The 25,560-nt window shown below is 35.5% G+C and overlaps 1 protein-coding gene across 9 annotated transcripts in view; it reads left to right on the top strand.

The window, feature by feature from the left end:
• syt1a (synaptotagmin Ia) overlaps positions 1–25,560 on the top strand; it is a 325,194-nt gene that overhangs the window by 150,602 nt on the left and 149,032 nt on the right. The gene's annotated exons all lie outside the window — the stretch shown is intronic.

The raw sequence follows: 25,560 nt of genomic DNA on the forward strand, positions 1-25,560 counted from the left end.
ATCAGGCTTTGCTAAAATTAATTAGTGGTATTAGTCAATATGGTAGCCTTTTACAGGTTTCAAAGAAAAATCTTAATATTAAGGAAACACAAGCTGGACCACAACAGATCAGATCAGTCTCATAAGGAATGCTCAAATAATGCAGCCTAGTTTACAGCAAGCATCATGTTTTAAGTTAGATTGTGTGTGTGGCATATACAGGTCTGTTATCACCTGTTATGTCAGAATTTATCACCAGAACTATAGAAACGGTATTATGCTTTAAAAAAATAAAATAAAATAAAAAACATCACAGTATCGGGATCGGATCTGTATCGATCCAATTTTGAATTTTAGTATCGGGATTAGTTCGTTTTTAAAAAATGGTATCGGTGCATCCCTATTACAGATATTAATCATAGAGATTATGAGAAATTAATCCCAAAGAAGACTTTAGCACCGACACTCTCCAATGATAAACTGACAATAAGGAGTTGCCAGCTCCTGACAGCTGTTAAATGAGTAGTTTTAAATATGCAATACATATTTCTGTATGTTTTTCAATTGTTTTTGCTTCAAATAACTGTTAGTAATGTTGTGATTTGCATTGTAGGTGTTTGTTTAAAAAGAAACAAGAAATAGTTTCCGTAATGAAGTTCACTGGAAAAGTAGACAGGCACTCAAATAGCTGTGGATGTTCATATCTAGCAGAGCTAGTGGCTGACAGAAAGATATATTTGTTAAGCATGTCTAAACAAATAAAGGCCATTCATTAATCAGAACATACGTTTTATTTGATAAGAATTTGAATTACATGCAGGTGCTAAGAACATTATTGAATTATTTTTTTTGAGTTTGCCAGGATAGCTGACATTCAAACATTTTCATAGCTGATGCAAATATTGCAGTTTCCTTGTAAACCGTTTGCATCAATTATGTATGTATATGAAACGGATAAAGCAATACTCTAATGAGAAATTTCCATCTTTAATGGAATGCAGCATGGTAGCATTCTATTCAGATGGCAGCCATCTTGTTTTCATATTTAGTGTTGATAAAACGTAAGGTTTTGCAACACAGGCAACTCAAAAAACGAGAGACGTATCAGACTCAAGTTACTGTCCATTAATGACTTTGCTAATTACACGCAAATTGTGTGCTCAGCAAACTTAATCGGCCAGAGAAATATTTAAACAGTGCATGGGGTGAGCTCAATCACACACTAATGCCTCTTAAAGCCACTCTTCGCAATCAGAGCTGGGCAATTTAAGAAAAAAAAAATCATGGACTCTATTTATGCCTAAGGAATTTCCCTCTTAACCCCTGACTGCTTCTCAATGTGCTTTTTTAAATGTTCCACATTACTAGAATGAGCTACATGTGTATGCACACATTTATTCAATACTAATTTACATTTAGTGCAGTAGAGTCTCTCCAGCTGTAATTTAGAGGAATTCATAATAGTTTCTTAATGCATATACGTGGTTATATTATTTATGGTTTATCATCTCATGTTACTTCAGAAGAGGAAAACATCTTGTGTAACTTGCTTAACATCTGAAATGACTGCGATTTGGTAGCCTTTGTTCAATTTGAATCAAAATTAAGAAATATACCGTGATATAAATGTTTGCCATATCAACCAGCCCTATTTGAATCAATAGTCAGTTATCTATTATTTTATTTCAAATGTGTTTTCTAAGGAGCTTCTTTGGTGAATGTGGTGTAATACCAAGCAAGTAGGATCTCCATAGAAAGGCAAGAGGGATTCTTCTCAGGTTGGCCTACAGGAGCCTGAGCCAAAATGCCCAGATGCTTATTAAATGCCGCTTTGGCTCACTGTCGGCTGTAAATTGAACATGTGAGCATAATTCTGAAAGTCTGTTTGTTGTGTTCAAACACAGACAGTCCTTCTGCTACCCTTCCTTATCTGTACACATTTCAGAGATCAGCCCTTCATAGCTGCATGACATGATCCATTTGCAGAATAATTCAAAGCATTTTGTTGAAGTTTAAATTTTTAAAAAAAGTTTTGAATCAATAGCAGAAATTAACTGCTTTTACTATTAACCGCGCTTTAATTTGTCATGGTTAATTAATCGTAAAGACTTCTCAACACTGCATTTCTGCACAGGACAAAACTGCAGCAACTAAACAAAGTTATGCCAAATGTGCGCTAGTTTAATGTTCTGAGCTTTTACACCAAGACTAATAACCATGTACACTGGATGAACTATGACTGAGGCTATTAACTAAGGCACGTTCATGCAAGTTCGTTATTTCCAATGGAGGGCCGTAAATGCAACACGATTATGCTTTTCAGGCGCACCTAGTTGAGAAGACAGGGAGCTTTTGTGACGGCTGAAGTTTGATAAAGATACAATGAAAAGTAACGTTACACAGATTTGTAAATCCATCTAAAGTTAAAAAAATGGCACAGATGAGAGCTATGTAGTGAATGTTGATCTGCCAGCCGAGATCAATCAAGCGTAATCAGAGAGGTTTCTAAAATACCCTGCCCATTTAGTATTTATTCCACGATCAACGTCTGAACTTCTTTTATGAACTTTTAAGAACTTTTGTCTTAACAACATCTATAAGACTAAATGCATTGATTTGTGGCCATGTGATCAGCTGCAAATGGATATCTGGATGAGCAGATGAGAAATAGTGGCCCTTGAGTATGGATGCAATGATTATAGATTTTGTAGAACGGCAACAGTATCTCAAATAATTACTTGTGATAACCAAGGTCTTCAGAAGAGCTTCAAACCTTGAAGCAGATGCGCTACAGCAGCAGAAAAGCACACTAGTGTCACTCCTGTCAGAAAATCAGAACATTTGTTTATCAAAATTGTATAAAAGTAGATTGGAAAAAGGTAGCTTGGTCTGATCAGTCTCAATTTCTTCAGCAACATACCGCTTGCAATGTCATGTTGCATTTTGATGTGTAAGCATGGATCCATCCTGCTTTGTGTTAATGGTTCAGGCTGCGGGTGGTGTGGTGGTGTGGGGGGATTTTCTTGGCACATTTTGGGGCTCTTAATACAAATTAAGCATTGTTTAAATGTAACAGCCGTTTTTTTGCCATGTAAACAAAGTTTTGAAATTGAGCATAATCACAAGAAAGGTTTGCAAGTGATTTGTTTTTCCACAGTAAAATCATGCTATGACATTGTTTACATCTAGTGACTGTGCTGTTGAAACACTATAATTCATATTTTGCTTATTTTTATGAAGAAAAAGAAGAGAAAAGTACAAATGAAGTGCTTTCTGTTCAGCTTGTACTGAACATTAAATGAGGTTATTCTGCGGGCAGGAACACAACAAGCTTTCAAAGCACCTTACAAGAAAGATAATAATACCTACAAAATGGCAGCAGTCAGGTCATATTCTGTAAAAATTTTTACAATGTTGGATTTCTCAACTGATTTCTCGTTTCAAGCAGCTGTCAAGGTTATCAACAATTGCAGTCCCCCTGTGTGTTGGCTTGTCTTTTGTTCTTTATATGTCTGCTCTCTGTACTCTATGAATGCCTTGTTTCCTAAATGACCTTAAAATAACCTCATCATGTCCATAGGGATTGTATGGCTCAAGAGCTAGGCTTTCTTGATAAAACCAGTCACAAGACTGTGGGACTGTAGAATGCCAATTACGTCTCCAGTGCCTCTTCGCAGCATTTTATTGCAGTTTTTCTTTACATCAATACAAAGTTTTGTCAACATCAAAAGATTGTATGCATGCGTCTGTCCAAGGGTACATCTCATCATTTTGGCATCTGAAAAGGCTTTTTTTAAAGGATTTACTGCACGAACTGAAGGAGTGTGACAGGCTGAAGCAAGACACAAGAAGCGGAGGAAGAGAGAACTAATGTAAGAGTTTCCCCCAGATTCAGACAGTACAGACAGTTTTGCAAGTGCCCACAACCTGTCAAAGCCAGAAAATCCCTTCAGAAGAGCCAGAGTCTGCACGCAAGATGAGAGGGAGGTCTCAAACAACTCCAAGTTGGACAGGGAACCTCACATAAGACAGCATATCTGTACAGATGTTCCAGTGCTCTAGACCTCTCAAACACACTTACTGGCATATAACCCTGAACACTGCAAAGATTTTTTCAACATAAAACTTTCAAGCCAATATTCTGGGGTTTCCTAGACAAGTTACTTTGAATAGCAATTTCATTTTGAAGTCTACTTCACTGTGTATTTTATTTTCCAGCTAAAAGGAATTAAATGGACAGTAGTTATTCAATTTAATTAATGTTTATTGCTATAGCGCTTTTACAATGTAGATTGTGTCAAAGCAGCTCAACATTGAAGTTCCATGCTACAAGAACACATTGATTTATAACACATCTGATTATAGTTTTTACAGGAATGCTGTATCAATTAACGCTTATGTCACAAGTTTTATATCAGTTAAAAAAATTTTACACACTTCACAGATGTACAGTTTCTTTGCTTGTTTACATGTATATTAGTCATCCCTTTTTAAAAAAAATTAAAATACCTATTTCAGGAGATGACAAGGTCATTTTACATTTATTTCGTGCTACTTATTGTTGTCAAGTTGTAATAATGCTGCATCCCAGCAAGCATTTTTAGTTTTAAAAAATGTCTACTAGATGTCTAAACATTGTTGTCTTGGCTAAAACAAATCTAAACTTGGGCTGTCAGTGAAAAATCTAATAGATGTCTAAGAATAGGCCAAACTTAGACTAGTTATCAATAATAAACAAACAAAAATCAATGACTAAATATAAAGTCTTTCTAATCTGTCTATTTGACTAATAGTCTAATTTTGGACTTTTCTTATAGGTCTTTTTAAATTTAACAAACAGCCCCATTTTAGCCTTATTTTAGCCAAGCTGCCTACATTTAGATGTCTATTAGACGTCTATTAAACACAAAATAGTTTGCTGGGTTTCCACACCAAACAGGACATCTGATCATTGAGAATCTATAGCAGAGAGTGGTGGGACAACATTTTATCTGCTCCACTTCACAGACAATGAGTTTCAAAAGTGTTTACATGCCCTGTAGAATGGATTACAAAAGGTTTAAACCTCTACTAATCTGAATGAAATTCTGCATTTGGCTAGTTCGTTCCATTTGACATGGCTTATTTCTGACTGGCCTGCTTGTCAAAGTGCAAATGGATTACCAGGGTCATGTAAACACAGCTGTTGATAACTGATTATGACAGAGAAGCAGCCTAAGAATATTACATGGAAATAAGATTCCCATGTCATTCTTCATTAGCAGACTTCCATGCAGTAAACCTTCGAGGACCCAACTGAGCCTTTTCCATACATTGATTTTCCCTGTGGATTGGAGCGTGGCTGTAGGTATCAGCCCAACTGTACACTCCCTTCATATTTAGAGCTAAACGTCATCATTAGTGCCAAGTTATGAGAGCGGACCTAAACGAGGTTGCTAAGAAACAAAAAAACCTACTTCAGAATGTGCGGTTATTTCTGATTTCCACGTCATAGCTTTTCACACTTCTGAAGAACGATGGCCAAAAATGTGGAGAGGAGACATCAAGGAGAAAATGTGCAATGTTGCCATGGAGTCTTGAATGGAATCACAGTATACGACCATTAACAATGTGAAATGAATGCCACATAAACAAACACTCAAAGCTGTGTTTAAAACGTGAGAAGGGAAAACGGCCACCGCATGATGCCTTACACAATCTCATTATCTGCTATATCTTGCGGCCTCTGTTGCGTTCCTTCTCTTTCACATCCCCACACCCCCCTCCAATCTCGCCAGCATTCTCTATGTCTTATCTTCTTTGCAGTGTTCCTATTCCTCTCCCAAAGCGAATAGCATATTGGAAATGTCAACCCCTTTTTGCATTGGCCTTTTGCCTTGGGGCACATTACAATGTCCAGGTCACACCATCTCCCCAGAGAGGATGAAGAAAGCATTCTAGCATGATTTTATTTTCAGCGAGAGCCAGCTGAAAGAGAGAGGGAGGGAGAGAGAGTGTGACATTGTCCATGACATCCAGGAATACTGCTAGTGTGGATAAGATATGTGCTACATTAACAATTCAACATACTTGTATCCAAAATCTAAATCTAAAACTAAATTTTTTTGTACAGTGCCTTGATACTGCAGGTGCTAATTATCTGCTGGTTGAACTAAGGAGATTTTATTAAAGATACTGACAGAGAAACTTAAACAAATCTTAAGAATAGTGGTGTAACGGATCACAAATCTCACGATCACATAATATTTTTTTAGTCATGGATGAGACCATTTTTGGGATCAGTCAGAAAAGGGACCACTGTAATTTGCATTTCGTTTATTACAGAAACAGTACTGCAACAAACATTTTTTTTAAACAAACAGAACTTAGAATCTGTAATTTTATAACAAATAAAATGAGGAAATAATCAGCTGAATAAAAATAATTTGTAAAATATTTAGTACTGTGAAAAATTCACTGTTGCTACTACTATTGACATGACATTAGAATTTGTACAACTCATATTTATTTTTAGTCTCATTTTGAAAAAAAAATATTCAGTCATTCACTCATAAAACTTCATGTTTCATTGCTAGATGTGTCATTTTTGAAGAATTATTCAGTGGCATATTTTTGATGGCCACCTATTGGTTAAATAATGTAATTGCTGCAAACAACTTTTAGTTTTGAGAATCGTTAAATGCATACAATGGTGATTTTAATCTTATCTAAACTGTAAACTGTTATCCCAGTATTTTTGTGTTAGTTGACTGTTTGTAACGTTTATAACTAAACCAAAAGACTAAAGACTCAATCTCTTTCTTAATTTTTGCATTTTCATATTTTAATCCAGCGATTTGAAGGATTAATAAGCATATGCAAATCACCATCATTTGTGGTTTTTTATGTAGGTGTTGAGATCCGGATCTTTTAACGTTTAATCATACAGCTTTCACTGAATGCGTTAATGCAGGCTAAACAACTAGTGACCGAAAAAACCTTTAATGAAACCCACCACATCCGGAATAACCCACCACAACTTTTTCCGTCATCATTATGTTTTACAGAAAAGCCTAAATGCTTTCATACATGTAATTTGTGTGATGTGAGAGGTGACTCTCTGTTGTCATGACAAATTTAGTATTAATCTACCAGTAAAAAAAAAATAATTAATTAATTTGCTTGCCACGTGTTCCGAACTGTAAATTGTGATCAAGACTAATCACACGGCTCAACTTTGATTCGTTACACCCCTACTTAAGATATTTTCAAACCAGTTTTTGTCCAAGTTTGACTTTCAATAATTGATTTCTAAATTTAGATGTTGGTTTATGAATTCATAATAAAATAAAAAAAATATATAGTATACATAAAATTTGAATAACATGAACAATATAAATGAAAATAAAAGATAATGTGGTGTTATTATTAAAATAATAATAATAATAATAATAATAATAATAATAATGTGTTATTTAGTTCTTTGGCTTTTGTCATTAATATAGTTTACGCATATTTTTGTGGCTGGTTAAAATAGGTAAATAAATACACTCCCAAAGCAACTGAGTCTTGTTATTGCGCTCAGATATTGTTGCTCTTTTTATTTAATATATTTTAAAGTTTTTTTTTTCCCCTTTATTGTGAAAGGCACAGTAGAGAGTTCAGATAGGAAAGCATTGGGAGCAGAGAGAGGGAAATGATCGGCAAAGGACCTCAAGCAGGGAATCGAACTCGGGTCGCCGTGAGCATGTTGGTGCTATATGTCAGCGCCCAGTACCACTAGGCTATTGGCGCTGGCATTGTTGCTCTTTTTAATTGATTTCTTTTTAAATAATTTGCTAAAAAATTTGGAAATGCAAATATAGCTGGAAAATTTTAAATAATAAATATGATAAAAAAAAATATCTAGGATTGGCAAGTATGACAAGTGTGCAAAATTCAGATTACACTTAGAAAGATATCTACATGTAAATTGTATCCTTTTTTCTTTAAGCTCCTGCTCTATATTCAGCAAAAAGAAATAAGAGATACTCTAGCCATCTCACATCATAGGTTGCCTCAATCTACAGGCAGTGTGTGGTAGGGCCCGCTGAGCTAAATGTTCTTCACCAAAGGGCAGGCTAGCAGCAGGAAATAAACAAGCCAAGGTAAATCTTTTCACAGGCTCTTTGCAGACGTATGGTCATAGCGTTCAGAGGGGTACAAGAGACTTGACCGCTTCCCCCCGGTAACTGGGTTTTACTACACTGTGCCCTGTGCACAGTGTTTTATGTTCACCTTAGCTACCTCACAGTGAGCAGCGAGCGCCTGTGTCTTTTCTGCTCACAACCCGCAGCGCAATCAACACAAACCACCTTCCCCAGGCCCCAATTGGTAAGGCAGCATGCAGACCCACCTGTAAAGGCCCGCATTTAGAGATGAAAAGAGGACAGGCATCTGCAGGGCATCCACTCTCTATAATGACCGCCAGCAGAAGGGTGAACATGAAAGTCTGAGTCACTCGCACAGGCCCCCGAGTGAAGCTTTTACTGGGCCTAGACTTGCTTTGATCCCTCCCTTGGAGAGGCCAGGAGGAAAATCGCATTAAAAAGGTGAGGGCGGAAATCTGATTGGCTTTGTGTAAAAATCTGTAATGCCAAGCCTCCATTTTGTTGCTGTCATATAATGCGTAGGCTTGATGAAGCCCATTGCTGCCGGTAGTGTGAAAGTGTGCAGTGGAGTGCACAATATTAGATAGGAGTCAACTTGACCTTGTTGCAATCATTTCATTTGTGACGAGCCATTCATTTAACTTGAAAAATGTCTCTTCCGAAAGTCGATTTGTGTCACTTCGGTTTGATGTGACAGGAAATGAAGCAATTTGTTTTCTCTGAAATTGAGAACAAAATGAGCATATCCACCAGTTTGTGATGGAAATTACTGGCAATTGTGAAGTGGCACGTTGAAGCTGTGGGGTAGTGTTTACCATGAAAACATGCGCGCAACTATAGAGTTCAAACAGATGATGATTGAGGACTGTTTTGTGATGTTTATCTTGAAGTGCATTGTCAATTCCGCCTGATATTAACATGCATTCAGATGCGTCTCTTCTGGCCACTTGTTCAAATTTCATCGAGCCCCTGATTATTTTGTCATGCTTTGCATCATTTTATGTAGCATTAGCTCCTGTGAGCAAGTGCTTTTGAATGAACAAACCTACTATGCGCAGGCAGGCAAGATAATAAAAAGGAAGTTGACTGCAATCACGATATGTAATTTTTTACAATAAGAAAAGTCCAAATACCTTGTTTTGGCACACTTTTGTATTAAAAGCTGTTACAAGTTATTAAAAGTGTTACATTTGTATACAGAGTTTTTTGTTGTTTTAATACATTCCACCGCATGAATCAATTTGATGCATTTTCAATTTTAAAATGATTTAAACCCCTTTACATCTGTATATATTGCCATCCGTTTGCGATTGGATTGAAGAAAATGCATATCAATGCCATAAAAGAATGACACTTAGCATTTGTTTGTATGATTTACTCAGTAAATATACTGGTCAATCTCTTCATATGACACTAGTGAATCAGTAATGTTACTGTTTTCTTCTGAATGAAAAACTTTCAAAAAATGAAATTTTGCCACTAAATTAAATTAGGGTGAAGTACTAAAATGTTAACTTACCATAAAGCAGGGCTCGCAAAATCTGGTTTGAGAATAATGAGTTAAGAAAAAAATTTAATAAAATCCAAATGTCAAAATACTGTACACGCTGCCTGATGGGCTGTTTACTCTCTTCACTTTTTTCAAGCCTGTTTGAACTTTTGTTCTTTCTGTTAAACACAGATACAGATATTTTGAAGAAAATGTTTTATGTTTAAAAGAGAAAGAAACACAAAACAGTCTGAAATGAGTGAAGGGTGAGAAAATAATGACACTATTTTTCAGTTTATGTGAAATACTGTATATATTTGCGTCTTCTCTACGTCACAAACCACTATGTATAAAAATACAAATAACCTGTAACAATGTTCACTTAATATCTTTTTGGTTATATAAAAAAAATTATAAATAAAACCAAAAATTTAAATGAGATTATTTTGGTTATTTAAAAATGAATATATAGCCTGTAACAAATGTCATGATATCTTTTTTTATTTAGCAAATGTATGTTTTTGTTTTTATTTAATAAATAATGTCTTTTCTATATAGACTACTTTATGTGCGGGCTACCAAAAACTGAAAAGTGCCTGCCCAACGGGCTAACAGGAATTTAGAAATTTTGCGAGCCCTGTAAAGCTACAGACAAATGCAAAAATTACAGAAACTAAAAATTCAAAAATGATGAAGTTGAATTAAGACTTAATTTAAAATTGCAATAAGCAATTTGGTAAAGTCTGATGTGAGTAAGGACTGTTTGTCAAACTGCCAAAATGTAAGCAATAACACAACTGAAGTATTATAAATGTGGTTCATGTGATTTGTGAACCATACTGAAAGTCGTACAAAGGCTTTGTAGACCAAACAGAATAATGTGTTTTGACTTTATGCACTGATAGTTTTTTACTCCAGAGAAATGTAAATCATTGAGGAGTGAGTGTGGAGATTTGGTTCTGTGTGATTTGTTAACGGATCATTTAAAATGACTTTTTAAAAATCTTCAGTTCATTTTTAAGATGCTTTTATTGTCCTTTATGATTTTTTAAAGCCAATTCAATTAGTTTATATTCAATAAGAGTATTTTTATAAAAGAACACAACTGAAATCGCCTTTTTGTTCTTAAGGGTTTATCCACGAAACTCCACGAAAAAATTGGCAAGGCAAGTTTATTTATATAGAGCATTTCATACACAATGGTTATTTTAAGTGCTTAAAGACACTACCAATTTCACTACCGTTTTCACCAAAATACTGAAAACACTACCATTCCAAAGCAGTAGTTGGTCATGTCACTTTTTTAAAGAGATACCTTACGTCTGTACAAATACGATGCTGTGGTTTAACATGGTTGTTTTTGGTTGTTTATGTAGTGATATACATGACGTCACAGTTTTCACAAAAAACTGAACTCATGAAAGCCATTGAGGTCATGTCAGTCAGAATAAATAATGCGTAAATGATGATAGAATTATGACTCTAGGACTGAGCTGTTCTTTCATAATGTAAAGAAGCTGACTGTCTAGTTTGGCTGTAATTGCTATGGGTTTGATATCAGCATGATTTAGTAGTGCAGTTAAGGCTATTGTTCTGATCTTGCTGGTCAAGGGTGCTAATGAACAGCTGATAAAGATCAAAGTGCTTTGTTCAGCTCATGTCTTCTTGCTATTGCGTTTGATGATCCCGGTACAGACACTCCTTGTAAATAGTCACAATGTTGTGGAAGAACAGATGCATGTATGGCTAACACACAAATCTGTGGATTATTTCCTTCCCCGTTCAATACCCTAGTGCTGTTCTCCTCCAATCAGGCATCAAGATGGACAAATGGCACTGCTTGCTCCCAGCTAAGAGATGCCAGTCATGCTATGCTTGGGCAGCATGGGTTCATCCTTGTCGTCGCCATGGATACCTTCTTACTGTCCCCATAGGATAGGCTTCCCCACACAAATTTTGAATTCAAGTAGAAATGCTAGACTCACTTTGCACACGAGTTTGCATGCAGAACTTGTCATTATGCACTCTCACACACATCTGTTTGCCATCTGTGTTGAACCAAAAAGACCCCTTGGTATCGCCGGGCCACTTTAAAGTCACCTTTGAGACCTTTTCAGACTCAAACCCAGCATTAATCTAGCTTTAAAAACATATTAACTTGATCCATATGCAGAATTGCATATATTTCTGGGCACTTATTTTTTATTGCGGATGATTCACCATAATCATTGCAGACAGAAAAGTAAACAGAAATCAGTCTTGTATTAATACATTAGGAGCTGAAACTGATCTGTCTACCCTCACTTCCTTTGACAGTACTATACTATACATGTATACAGTACTTTACTATAATAAATACTTTGACACATGGCTAAATAAATGAGTTAATTTTAGGATGTTTACACATGTTGTCATGCAAATTACTGGTCAAAATGCATAGTTTTTTTGTGAAAATAATGCTATATAGAGTACATAGAATATGTAATCTGTAAAATCAAACATTTATTCATGCTTCATACTATGCATTATCATACTGTACCATGATAACCAAACTAACAAAAATGTTGACTTACATTTGTTATTGTTTTAATTTAGGTAAATGCTTTATTATTTTAATATTAGGCATTTATCGCTCCCTAAAATGCAAAAAATTATTATCAGTGTTGGACATCATTTTAATCCATCCCTTTTAGGCTTATAGGGACACTCAACTACACTTGTATTCACAACAGCACATTTGTACAGAAACCACAGTGATAATCAAAATTCTTGCCAATTTGGGCAGTTTGCATGAATATGACTATTATTAACAAATGGCGAGCTATTATGAAATGTTTCCTGTGCTCCCTTTGAGCCAAGTGGAAAATTCAACATTCTAACTACAGTATTTGGACACTGTTTCTGAAAGCACACTTAGTGAGGATCAATCTTGCACCGCAGCTACTATTTTAAAAACGAAAATGCTACTTTGTTCTCTCAAGACACAAAAGCTGAATGAAAACCCCCAAAAGCTCCCGAATTGCTTTGGAAAAATACAAGACAGGATGTGACTTCTTTGATAAATAGCAGTGCACCGACTAAAGTGGCTCATGGTGACCCTACCTGACTGATTTTTCAAAGCAAAATTCAGAAGTTGGTTGTGTTCTGAGGGTAAACCATAAGAAGCTTAGAGGATTAGTTCACACCAAAAATGTTTAATTCTGTGATTAATTACTCACCCTCATGTCATGAGACCACTCACTGAAGACACATAGGCTGTTTCTCAATTCCAAGAACACAGAGAACGGACTTGCTTTCTCGTGGAGACTGTTTTTGCCAGGTCACTTTGGAAGAACGAACTCGGGAGTCCGCAAGAACAGAGAACGCGTCCTGTGAGAAATAAGCTGCGTTCTTCTTAATGGTCACATGACCTTCACGCATTTTTAAAGGACAATTATTTAAACATTACAGCATTCATTCAGCTTTTATTGTTTCTATCTTTTTCAATATATACAGCATGCACAAAAGCCTTACTTTGCACAATAAAAATAAAATTGTTCATATTTTAATATGCATTTCAGCAAACAAACTCCCTTAAGGTGTTTTTGCTTTTGTTATGATTTTCATGTTAATGTTTACTTTCACTGTCTCATTCAGGGAAACTTCTAAGATAATTAAATTACATCTTTCAACTTTAATAATTAAAATGCTGCACAACACACCTCCTTTATCAGCCGCAGTGACTTCTGGGACTTGTAGTATTATGTAATAGTACAGTGCTTCTCACAAGTTTGAAATATACTTGTAGTGGAAGCCAGATTGAAAGAGACCTTTTACCCACAGCACATAAATGACCAACTACATGCGACAAACAAAAAGAAAATGTTTTTTTTTTTTAACTGTTTACTTGTTTTAATTTTAATTTTTATTTTATTCTCTCTCTCCAGTTCAGGTTGCTTTATTGGCATGACATTTTGTACAGTATTGCCAAAGCATTTTAAATATGTTTAAAGTATGCTATGTAATATATTAACCTAATTAAATTAATAAAATATATAGCAAATGAGAAATAAATTAGAAAAAAGTACTAAAAACAGACAATATCTCTAAAAATATGTAATAATTATAAATGTAATGTATTTAAATAAGGCTAATTAGTTGATTAACCATTTCTAATGGTGTACAAATATTTTGCAGCCAGTTTAGATGTCATTTTGTTCCCTCCGAGTATATAGTAAAGTTTTTTTTTTAAGTCGTTTATTAAAGAATTAATTATTCACTTGCTTTCACGGCTGTGAACGCACAGTCAGCTGTGAAGCCAAGCAAAAGTAGGTTTAAATAAAAAGGTAATTTAAAAACGCATACAGTTATGACCCATTTCAAAAGCGAAAGCCGAATACTGGACATTAAGAGATTTAGAAATCCCAGCAGGATGCATTATAAGTGCCAAAAAGGTGCGTCTCTGTGAGTCTGCAGAGCATGTGACTGTCTGAGGGAGTGTTGACAGTTTTCGCACACACAGAATCAACAGTAGCCTATGAAACGGGTAAATGAGGCGGCTGTTAATATACCTGGGTGGCCCGCCCAGGTAAATCTGTGTGAAGCACTGTAGCACTTGTAGTACAAGAACTGTGCTGAAGTCTGCATAGACGCGTCTTTTATAATTAAAAAACGCATCCGGGAACTTTCATGTGTTCTTCATTCTTGAGATTTGGAACTGAACTTTGCCGATTGATTATGACTTTACATGAGAACACAAGGATGCAAAAATGATAAAGAACGGATATTGAGAAACAGCCATGGATTGTTTTGAGGAAGTATTTAGTACCTTTCTGGTCTTTAAACGAGTTAGACCATTGCTTTCTTTGTAGGAAGAAGGAGCAGATCTTAATTTGTGTTCTGCCGATGAACTAAGGTCTCCAGGATTTGTAATTAGAAGATGGTGAGTAATTATTTTATCACAATTTTCATTTTTGGATGAACTATTTCTAACCCTTTAGAAATTGTGAGTAAACTCACTTGCCATGCTTTAAAAGCGACAAGTTGACTTTACTTAAAGTTAGTTGTAATTGTTAATTTGACTTCATTTTTAAAATTATGCACATGTTTACTTACTTTACTCTCTTTTATTAAAGTAAAAGTCAACTAATCGATCATCACAGTGTATTCGATTTCATGCTAAATTTTTTTCAGTCAGCTATTTATGCACTGAGACCTGGTAATGCCTTCGGATTTCATAAACCGTTAATATGGTGTAGCGCTCCTCATTTTTTGTAAATGAGGAGCGCTTGTGAATTGGCTGTGAAATTGGCCATGCAGCTGAGCCCTTTTCTCCCCAAACCCATGGATAATGATCGCTTAAGATGAAACGAGAGAGAAAAACATTGTTGGCAGCAGACTCCTACTGCACTTCATTTACATATCTTTTATGAAAGGACACAACTGTAGACGAGTTGGTAATCTTGAACTTAAAACTCACAAGCCACATTGCACTGCTACTCTCTGACGGCCATTCTCTCGTCTCACTTCCCCGTTGTTTATCTTTTCTTTCTCTGAAAATGCAGTCCAGGGACCACAGTTCTGTCACAGTCGATCAGCATTCACGCTTTATTTTTCCAACCATCCACATCCATATTCATAGTCATCAGCCGCTGGACAAGCGCTCTAAGAAAGTTGATGTATATGGCAGAATAACAATCACTTTTGGTCACATCACTCCTACAGCAGGGTCTAAAGCTCAGCAGAAATGAGGAGGTAGGCGATGAGAATCTGTCATCCTTGGACATAACAGAGCCCACTGTCAGTTGGCCCGTACCTAGCAGAGCGTAAAGCTTGTCTCCACAAACAACAACAACCATCGTATTCCTTGCCATGTCTGCTGACGCCCTTTGCCAGGAGACCAATCCACCAGAGATTATTTGACACCTCCTGTTTAATCTCCTTTGTACTGTCTGGCTAGTCCCAGGGAAAAAATATGATTTAGATACAATGTGGCTGTTCCAGTGACAAAATTGTGACCCGGTGGAGCCAGGTTGGTCATGGGAGGTAGATGTGGTGATTCCAGGCTTTCAGACGGGGGATGCAGGCACCCAACTCGAATGGATTTGTTCCTGCAAAGCTTTTGGCAATAACAGTGGGTGTCGTGCAGTGGGTTGGAGCAAATACCTCCCCGATGCGCCTCCTGCCAGGTGGTTTGGAGATGGCTGTTACCCACTCCTCCTCCAGCACGCCTTTCTTCCCACCCAGACTGGTTTCTTAATCAGGAGATCTCTGCACAATAAACCCTTGTATTTAAAGTAAAGCATCTCATTACTCAAATGCCAGTGGCACAAATTGGAAGTGCAAAAATAATGTCAGGTTTCCAAATTATCATAATTTACTTAAAGTCTGAAGTCTTGCTGAGCTTTAAGAGACTTCAGAGATTGTTCTTCCTTTCTATTTTAGAGGGTTGACCATGGTCATTTATTTTGTTGCACGCTGGATTAGACTGTTATTAGCACTAGTCAACCTTAATACTTCATTTTATGGTGTATCATTATGGTTTTGTTGCCTCAGTTGATCTGCTTGGAGAAAATACTTTGTAGGCTTTTAGCTTTTAAATATGTTTAAGAAAAAAGTTTTCCTGGATTTTTGACGCTTTCTCCAAGAATCCAGTCATATTTTTGTGGTCGTATTTTGCTTGGTTAACCTACTTGCTTGATTTTATTGTAGAATATTTTTCCCATTTACAATTTGTCATTCTCTTATCTGTGTTTGTGGTGACGGCCTCATCAATGCATGTCTAATCTCTTTTTGAAACTTGATTTGAAATCATTTTTTCATAAGCATTGTCTCCAGAATTGTATTAGCAAAAAACAAATCCCATTCTTAATGAAACCTTGATTCAACACTAATTTGCGCACTGTTTAACATGTTACATGTCTTACTGCAGTAATAAGAGTAAATTATGTATGATCACAACTACCAAATCCTTTTCTGAATATGTTTGTGTTCTTCTCCAGTTAAAATCATCAAAGAAAAGAAAACAAGTTTTTACTGTTTCATCTAGTCAGCTATATTGGCATTTTCGAGAGCTTTGTTTGATTGAAGGTTTTATAGGAAAATAAATAAAATCCAAAACCATGAAGAATTGTTCATGGTGTTCGACTGCATTTATGGCTTCAAAATTCAGAGAAAATTATTGTCTAACATATCCAGGTTGTTGTGTGTTTTATAGATGCCTGCATATTTCTACTCAAGTTGTTTTAATATCTTATTTTTTATATCAAAGGCAAATATATGTAGCATTACAAGTTGTTAATGCTTAGTGACAAAGATAATAACCAAACTGTGATCAACGCTTTTTGTGTGTTTTCTGAAAGCCAATCATTTGTTTGGATGTAGTTTATTTACAAGCATCCAACTAGTGCTTTTTTCTAGGGAAAACATTCATTTGTCCCTAATGGATGTGGCTGTGTACTAAGCCAGTGGCTTGTTTTAGCTGATCACGTGATCTTGGAGACAGGTACCCAGTGCTCTGTTTTCTATGCACTCTTTTCTCTCTAGAGATTGTCTTTCCTCCCACACATATTCGAGTGGTCCATTCTCTCACTCCCCTTGTTTTGTGAGAGAGACTCTTTACCTGTTTTCTCCATGATCAGACCAATGACAGAATTGTTGTTTAAATCTAGCCACATGCATTGTGTTTGGCCATGTCTGATGTTTTTCGAATCTCGTTCATTTGAGTGTGAATCATCCCTGAAGTACGTTGAGTAAGATGTAAACATCGCTTTCTTTATTAAGGTAAATCCTGTTAACTCAGATGGCACTTCCAGCGGAGGACAGAACTCTTCTCTAGAATAAAAGGCTGCCTTGAATATACTGCAATGCCAGAAGTATTTGCTTTAAAACAGAGCTTCAATGGATGGCCTCAAGTCTGCTATTGTGAGGCTGATGAAATGCAGGCAGAGCACTTTTGAAAAGACAAAATTCAATACAGAATATTTTAGTTTCTTTTAAGGTTATGATGAACAAGGACAAATGCATTGAAGGGACAGATGGATGAGAACATATAAACAGGACGAATGAGTCATTTTCAAGACTCATTCAAGGTTTTTTATTGACAATACTGGTAATTTTAACTTAAATCATTGGTGTTTTTTCATTCACATTTGTCCTAAAAGCTTACTAAATTTATTTTTTGTTTCAACTACATTTATTTTTTCACATTATCAAGTAGAGGTAGAGCATAAGTTTGTTCTTAAACAAGAAAAAATATTTTAGATTTGTAGCATAATTTAGAGGATAATTTATTATTACATGTCATTTTTATAATAATGTTAGGGCTTTTCACACTGCACTGAACCGCATATTATCATCATTTTTAACATTGTTTCTACATCTGGGCAAAGAAACATTGGTCACACTTTTTTTGAAGGTCCACTAGTTGAATTTAAGTTACATTGCATCTAAATGCCAACTAATTCTAATTAGAATGTTAGTAGACTGTTAGGTTGGGGTTGGGGTTAGTGTAAGTTGACATGTACTTGCAAAGTTTCTTACAGTCAGTTAAATGTCTGTTGAAGGAGCAGTATCAACAGATATTAAGCAGACACTCTACTAATACTCAAATGGACCAAATAAAGTGTTACCAATACATTTCACACCATTGTTTTTCAAGTAGTCTTAGCGCTATTTTTTTCCGTAGCAGGGTTAGAAACTCAGCATTGAGGTTTTTAGTTGGTTCATTGTGAAACAGAGCAGTGTTTGCTTGTTACTTCTGGAGACTTGGCAACAGACAGCCAATCAAAAACTGAGTAGCATAGCTCATGTCATATCAGTAACAGGAAATGTGCATTGTATAAACAACAGCAGGTGACAGAAAAGTTAAAAATGTCAAAAACTGTGGAAAATTGGAGGCAAAAGAAGAGATGATGTGTATGTTTTCTTGCCTTTGTGTGTCTAATGAAGCTTAAAACAACTAAAGACCTATTCTGTGGCATTTTCTAAATAACTGGCAAGACACAGGAAAAGCCGTGTAAACAGGTTGCCTGCTGTTCTTCCAATCAGTGAGAGTGACATGTTAACATTCATGCAGATACTGCATTGATGTTAACCCTGGGTTTAGGAATGTATAGTATGAAGCATCTCTTAGTGAATTAATACTTGATTGTTAACAACAATAACAATTAACATAATGTCATCCTTTCTTGTTTAATTTAACTTTTGACCCTCAACAATGAAATATCAAGGTAAAAAAAACATTAAATAAAAAGAATAAGAGCATTATTTCAGTCAAAAAATTATTTCAGTCCGACTGATGTTCACTATACATTCCTGAAGAACTTTTTTCAGTAATCCCAATAATTGTGTTTTACAGATCTTATGTATGCTTCTAGCTATAGGACCGTTTTAATACAGATTTGCAGGTCTGGCATTTTGCTTTAACAGAACCAGACTGAGATGAAAACAGGAAAGCTTAAGTAAGCTGCTGCTCTTGACTTTTGCCATAGTACTGGCAATGATATACTGTACAATTAATGGGCACTGTAGGTGTGTAGGTGTATGTGTCAGTGTGTGCATGTGGGGTTGATGGAGGATGAGGTGAACTCCTTAAGACTTTTTTGCAGAAAGAATGGGAAAAAATTACATTACTTGGTGTCATTAGTCCCCAAACATCATTTAAGTGTTGTAAAAAGGAATGGCAAAAGTGATAAATTATTTACCGTTGCAACTTTGTTTAAATTAATATAGCAAGAATCAAAATTGTAATACGTGTTTATTTTGAAAAAAAAAAACTATTAAAATCCTTAGGAACATATGTTTGTTGGGTTGTCTGCAATGAAATACAAGTCAAAGTAAATTTAGAAATCACTACGTTCTTTTTTTTTTTTTTTTTTTTTGCGTTTTCCAAACTGTCCCAACTTTTTCAGATTTGGGGTTGTAAAATGGGTTTGATCAGAAGGTAAAGATTATGTCCACACTCAAATGGTTGAGTCAGAAGTATTGAAGCATTAACATACATTAAAAAGAAAGAAAGGAAGAAGAAACATGAGATTTCTCTCTGTATTTTTACTTTTTTGTTTTTTAAATAGAAGTTTTATGTGTTCCCTAGACATTATACTTACTGTATATTGGTCTATTTTTATTGGTCATTTTATATCTGTGTGGAGCTTGCATGTTCTCCCCATGTTCGCGTGGGTTTTCTCCTGGTGCTCCGGTTTCCCTCACAAGTCCAAAGACATGCAGAATAGGTGAATTGGGTATGCTAAAATTAACCAAAGTGTATGAGTGTGTGTGTGTGTGAGAATGAGAGTGTATGGATGTTTTCCAGTGATGGGTTGCAGCTGGAAGGGCATCAGCTGCTTAAAACATATGATGGATAAGTTGGTGGTTCATTTCACTGTGGCGACCCCAGATTAATAAAGGGAGTAAGTCGAAAAACCTGCAGAAAACTTGCTGATAGAATAAAGAAATTGAAATTCGAGACTTTATTCCTCATTGAAAGTCACTAAACTTAAAGTTGTAGACCAAATTTAAAGATCAATGCAACTGCAATGTGCAGTATACTTGAAAGGGGATGTTTGTCTACTTACACGGCAGGGGATATTTGAGTTGATTGCCAAAGACAATCCTGCCTTATTAGCCAAAAACATGGAAAGGATTCCAAAGCTGTGGCACGCTCGCGATTTAACACAAACGTTTGAGTTCATAATTACTCACCCTTGGAGCTGTCATTACAGAAGAGGGGCAGAGGATGGCAAATGTGTCACGTCGGGATAAGTAATCCAGGCACGCGGCTGAAATCGCTTCTTAACTGGGTGCGGCGTGTCTTTCCTACAGACTTATGATTCTTGCACAGCGGCATGTCAAAGAAGGATGGGTGGGGGGTGGCCTTGAGGAGAAAACAGATTTAAAAAGTCATAGAAAAAGAAGAGAAATGGATAGACTCAACTGGCGACAATAAAAGGCATCTCACTGTTCTTATTTGTCATCCATTCCTCCATCAAACCACTCACTAGGCTCCCCTCAGTCGATTTATATTGCACTGTGGCCCTGACGTTCACACACACACACACACACACGCACTCCGTTTGAAATGAAAGGCCACTGCGAGCACAGCGTATGACTTGTGAATGGCATTCTTCTGAAGCCAGAAAACCTTGTCTCAGGGGAGTGGCAGCGGGGAGAGATGGAAAGGCTTTTTGTTGGCTGAAGAGAAACTCGAATCTGCGAATGAGAGCAACTCAGTGGAAATCAGCAGGGTGGAGTGACACATTCGCTCAAATGAGCCGTTTTTGTCGTCCTGTATCAGAATATCAAATAGCTGGAGATGAATGTTGGTCGACATCGAGAGAAGAAAGAAGAAAAGAAGATAAGGCACAGATTCATTTATTACCGGCTGTCACGCTGTGCCCTTCTCAAGTCATCGAGAGTGATGCACACAACGCCACAAGGTTATTTTAGTAAACGAAGACTAAAACTATTGGTCAAAAAAACATTCTCGTTAACTAAAATAATAAAACAATTTCGCAATAAATTAAAAGCTAAATAAAAATGTAAAACTGAAAATAATCGAAAGTAACAAATCTAAAAATTACCATAAATAAATACATACAATTAAGTTATCGTTTTCAGATTTAATAACCACTTATTTTATGATGGAAAATCTGACCTGGGGCTGTTAAACCATTTTTGTAATAGCGCTTTAACAGACAAATCAGATTAGTCAAGCACGTATATGTACAAAAAACATAAAATAAAGTAGGCATGTTAACTGCAAATAAACATATAAACGTATCTTTTATATAAAAAAAAGTGTTGTTACAATACTAGAATTTCCAACTTCGTTACGATAGCTTAAAAATATCGATATTCAATACTATTTTCAATACTGATACAGGATTTTTTTACTTCGATAAGATAGCTTGAAAAAATATTAATATTCTACACCATTTTCGATACCATGGGGAACTAAATTTGCAACTAAACCATATAATGTTTATATCAGGTACGTCTGCAGTCCAAAAAGCAATAAATAATATTTATTTTCTGATTAAAACAAGTGTTATTGTTAGCGTTAAAATCTTAATACTATTTTTAATTATTAATCTTCCTGTTGGTAAGAAGAAAGAGTATGAGAGAGTAAAGCCAGTGTGGATAAAAACCAAAGGTGTGATTGTATTATTTTAAATACTTCAGTATCGATATATTGTTATTTATCAATATATCGATATTTTTGACAGCATAACTATAAAGAAGTTTGTCTGAATTTTTCACAATATTGACTTGGATACATTTAAATTGCATCTGTGATTAAGGGTTCAGTGTTTGTGAAGTGTATTGTGTTCAGCTCTGGTGTTTCTCCAGCCAAGGTCTTATGCTTTGGACACAGGCGTTAGAGGTCTGCGAGGGATGGCTCCCAATCAGTTCGGAGGCTGTTAGCCAGCTATTCCACAGTGATTGCAGCATGACGTGCCAGAGCTGGAGCTCAATGCTTGTCTGACAATCACACCCTCATCATCCCTCTGACAACCTGCTCTGCTTCACTCAGGGTGAAAGCTGCCCAAGCCATTTCTAAACATAATGATCGGTTTCTTTTAGCAAATATCGCTGGCTGCATTTCAGCATTTTATGATGTGATTTTGCCTAATGAGTGCAAATTCTGAGGCAAATTACCCTTTTTAGGTTTGAATATTTCATTATTAATAAAACTATAGGCTGCTGTTATTTGCACTGACATGAAGATTGCAATGTCAAAAGGGGAGATGGCTTTATTTATAAATGTTAATTAGGTTTAAAACTAATGTTTTATTCATTTCCTTTATTTATTCTGAGATTACTGAGAGTTCAGTTTTTAATTGAGAATATGTGCTTGTTTCTATAAATTAATACATTCATTACAATTTAAAGCTGAAACAAGATTAAGATTAGATTAGAAGAAAAAAGCATTTACAAAGATTTTTCAGAAGTACATTGCATTTATATATTGTTCAATCATAATTAGTCATTAAGAACTGGTTTGATGAAACAATAATTTACAATCTTTTTTGATTTGTAGTTGTTGCTACTACTACTGCTGCTACTACTACTATTACTACTACTACTACTACTACAACTACTGCTTCTACTTCTACTACTACTACTACTAAAACTGCTGCTTCTACTTCTTATACTACTACAACAACTACTACTACTATTGCTACTTCTTCTACTTCTACCACTACTACTACTTCTACTATTACTACTACTGATTCTACAATCACTATTACTACTATTACTTCTACTACTACTTCTATTGCTACTACTACTTCTACTACTACTAATACTAATACTTTTAATAATATTAATAATAATAAACACCCATACACATTCACACACACATTATTATTATAATTATATTACTACTATTATTATTATTATTGCATATTTTTTGTTCTCCAATTATCAATACTATGATATTATTACTATTATTAGTAGTAGAACTAGTTGAAGTATTAGTATTGTAGTTGTAAAGCATTTTTCATTTTAAGTAGTGCAGCATAATTATAAATTATTTAAAATTTTATTTAAACGTTAGGTACATTATTGTTGATTTTAATTTATTTAAATTAGTTACATATTTGACACAATACATTTATTAAATTATTTAAATTAAACACTAGATAAAATATGTCAATGTTGTTATTGATGACAATGGTTTTCATAAGTTTTTATTCTTTTTTTTTTGTATTATTGACTGGTAGTTCCTTTATTTTATTGATAATTTGTTGGATAGTTACAAAACTTGTTGGCTCTAGCACTTGTAGTGGTAATGCAGGGTTCTTATCCCGCATAGCTTTATTTATTTTGACTGTATGTCAGCAGATCTGAAACAACAGAAACATTTGTTTGCATTTTGTTTGAGTGGTTTCACTAGAATGGATAGCGAGCCGTGAAAAATCGATAACTGGAGTGTGCAGAGAGAACATTGCTGCTGTCGCTTTCCGCCACTGATGACAGCATAAAACATTAAAAATAAATTCTGGCACCAAATCTCTACTCAATAGAACACAGATGCAGTGAAACTCCTGCTGCACAATTGTATGTGCTTTTTCTTTTTTCAGACACATTTCTGAAGTGAGCCATTTTGCAGAGTGGTGGGGACAAAATTGGCCCAGGCTAAAAGTGGTGCGACCATTCTAGATGACACCTTTGACTATAACATTACAAAAGCTTCAAAAAATAAAACACAATTCCTGCTCTCGTTTTGGGTTCGCTATCTTTGGAAATAGTTTAGGATGTGTCTGTGTGCTGCATGGGCCTACATGCACACCAGTAGACATAACTGGGTCTTGGGTGTCTTCCTGGATAATCATCAAATGGATGCCCTGTCACAATTGGCAGTAGCAAGTCACATGAGTCAGAGAGCTCTGCTGCTCAAAGCTCAGACTGCATTACAATCGCAATATCTCTGCTGTCATACACACTACTGCTCCTACACAGCTTTTAATCAAAGGCCATTGAGTTGTTGTCTCCATGTCTTGTGCTTGTTTTTACATATCCAGGTTTGAAACCAATTAAAAGACACGGATTGAGTTTAATCCCCTTTCCTCAATGGTGAAATACATGGATATGAAATTTATCACAGTGCCATCTGCAGCGGTTGGACTGGCTGGCCTCATGATAGTACGGAAATGCGTTCTGACTGCTTGTAGACTGATGTGATTCAACATGGGCTTTAGTTATTTTACAGTCATTGACCTTTCAAGGAATGTTGTGCACAGGCATGTAATGAGAAATGCTAAACGTGTGGTTAGTATAGATGACTGAAGAAGAACAAGGTATGTGAATGTTGCTTTGACTATGATCAATGTGCACTCTTAAAAATAATAGTTCAGTTACTGCTTTTTACAGAAAACACAACATTTTGTTTTTATTATGGTTGCACATTATCAATATCTGTATGACAAAAATAAATGTATTTTATTTACTTTAACCAGTATTTTCAGATTCATTTGCTCTGACTTTTAAAAAAAGATGACTGTATGTCATACAACCCTACCATGGCAAGGTGCAGTAACTACACATTTGGTCAAAATTGATTTCTACAGTCTGTTGGTTCAATCAAGCCTATATAATACACAAGAAGTCTTATTCATGTAGTTTTGAATAGAGAAAATGGCAAATGAAGCCCCGCATATTAGTACAGGAGCCAATCATTGATTGCTATAAACTGAGGATTCTCCAGGGGAGAAAAAAACAAAACAGCCAGGGCTCTATTTTAATGATGTAGGCGTAAGGTTCAAAGCACAGGGCCCAAAAGCATTAAGAGCATGTCCGAATCCACTTTTGCTATTTTAAGGAGGAAAAAATACGCTTTGCACCGTGCACATGGTCTAACAGGGTTGAGTTTAATCTCTTAATGTTATGGGTGTGTTTTGAGAATAAACCAATCAGAGCTTTATCTCACATTCCCTTTAAGAGTCAGTTACGTCGTGCCAAAGCGCTTTTGCTATTTACATGGCGGACTTTGAAAGTGGAAAAATTTTCTTGAAAGAAAACAGTTTAACAGACCATCTAAAATAATATTTTTTGTAAGATTTTATTCATTTAATTCTTTTTTATTTGTAAAGATATTTGTGTATTGGTGTACATCATGCATGTTTAAGCAATGTGTAAGCAAGGCGAACAACTCAGAACAACTTAAAAACAGCTTGTTATGCTGCTTGATGTTGCAAACTGACATTTTCTTATTATATTATTCTGCTTAGTCTATATAGTTATGCAAACATTTGTTTGTAGAGCAAGTAGTTTGACCATTTTCTGATGTTTATTATTTCTATTCGTTTCTGCCATAGGGAACTAAATCGGAATTTCTGCATTGAAGAATAAGGTCAATAGACTAAACATTATCACCTGAAAATGCCATTTAAAATCCCTATATTATATTAATGGAGGTAAAAACAAAATAAAACATTTTATTTACTAAATAAATGAATGAAAGGATGTGACAAATGTGTCTAA

This window comes from Danio rerio, chromosome 4 (assembly GCF_049306965.1).
Source record: "Danio rerio strain Tuebingen ecotype United States chromosome 4, GRCz12tu, whole genome shotgun sequence".
Classification (NCBI taxonomy): Eukaryota; Metazoa; Chordata; class Actinopteri; order Cypriniformes; family Danionidae; genus Danio; species Danio rerio.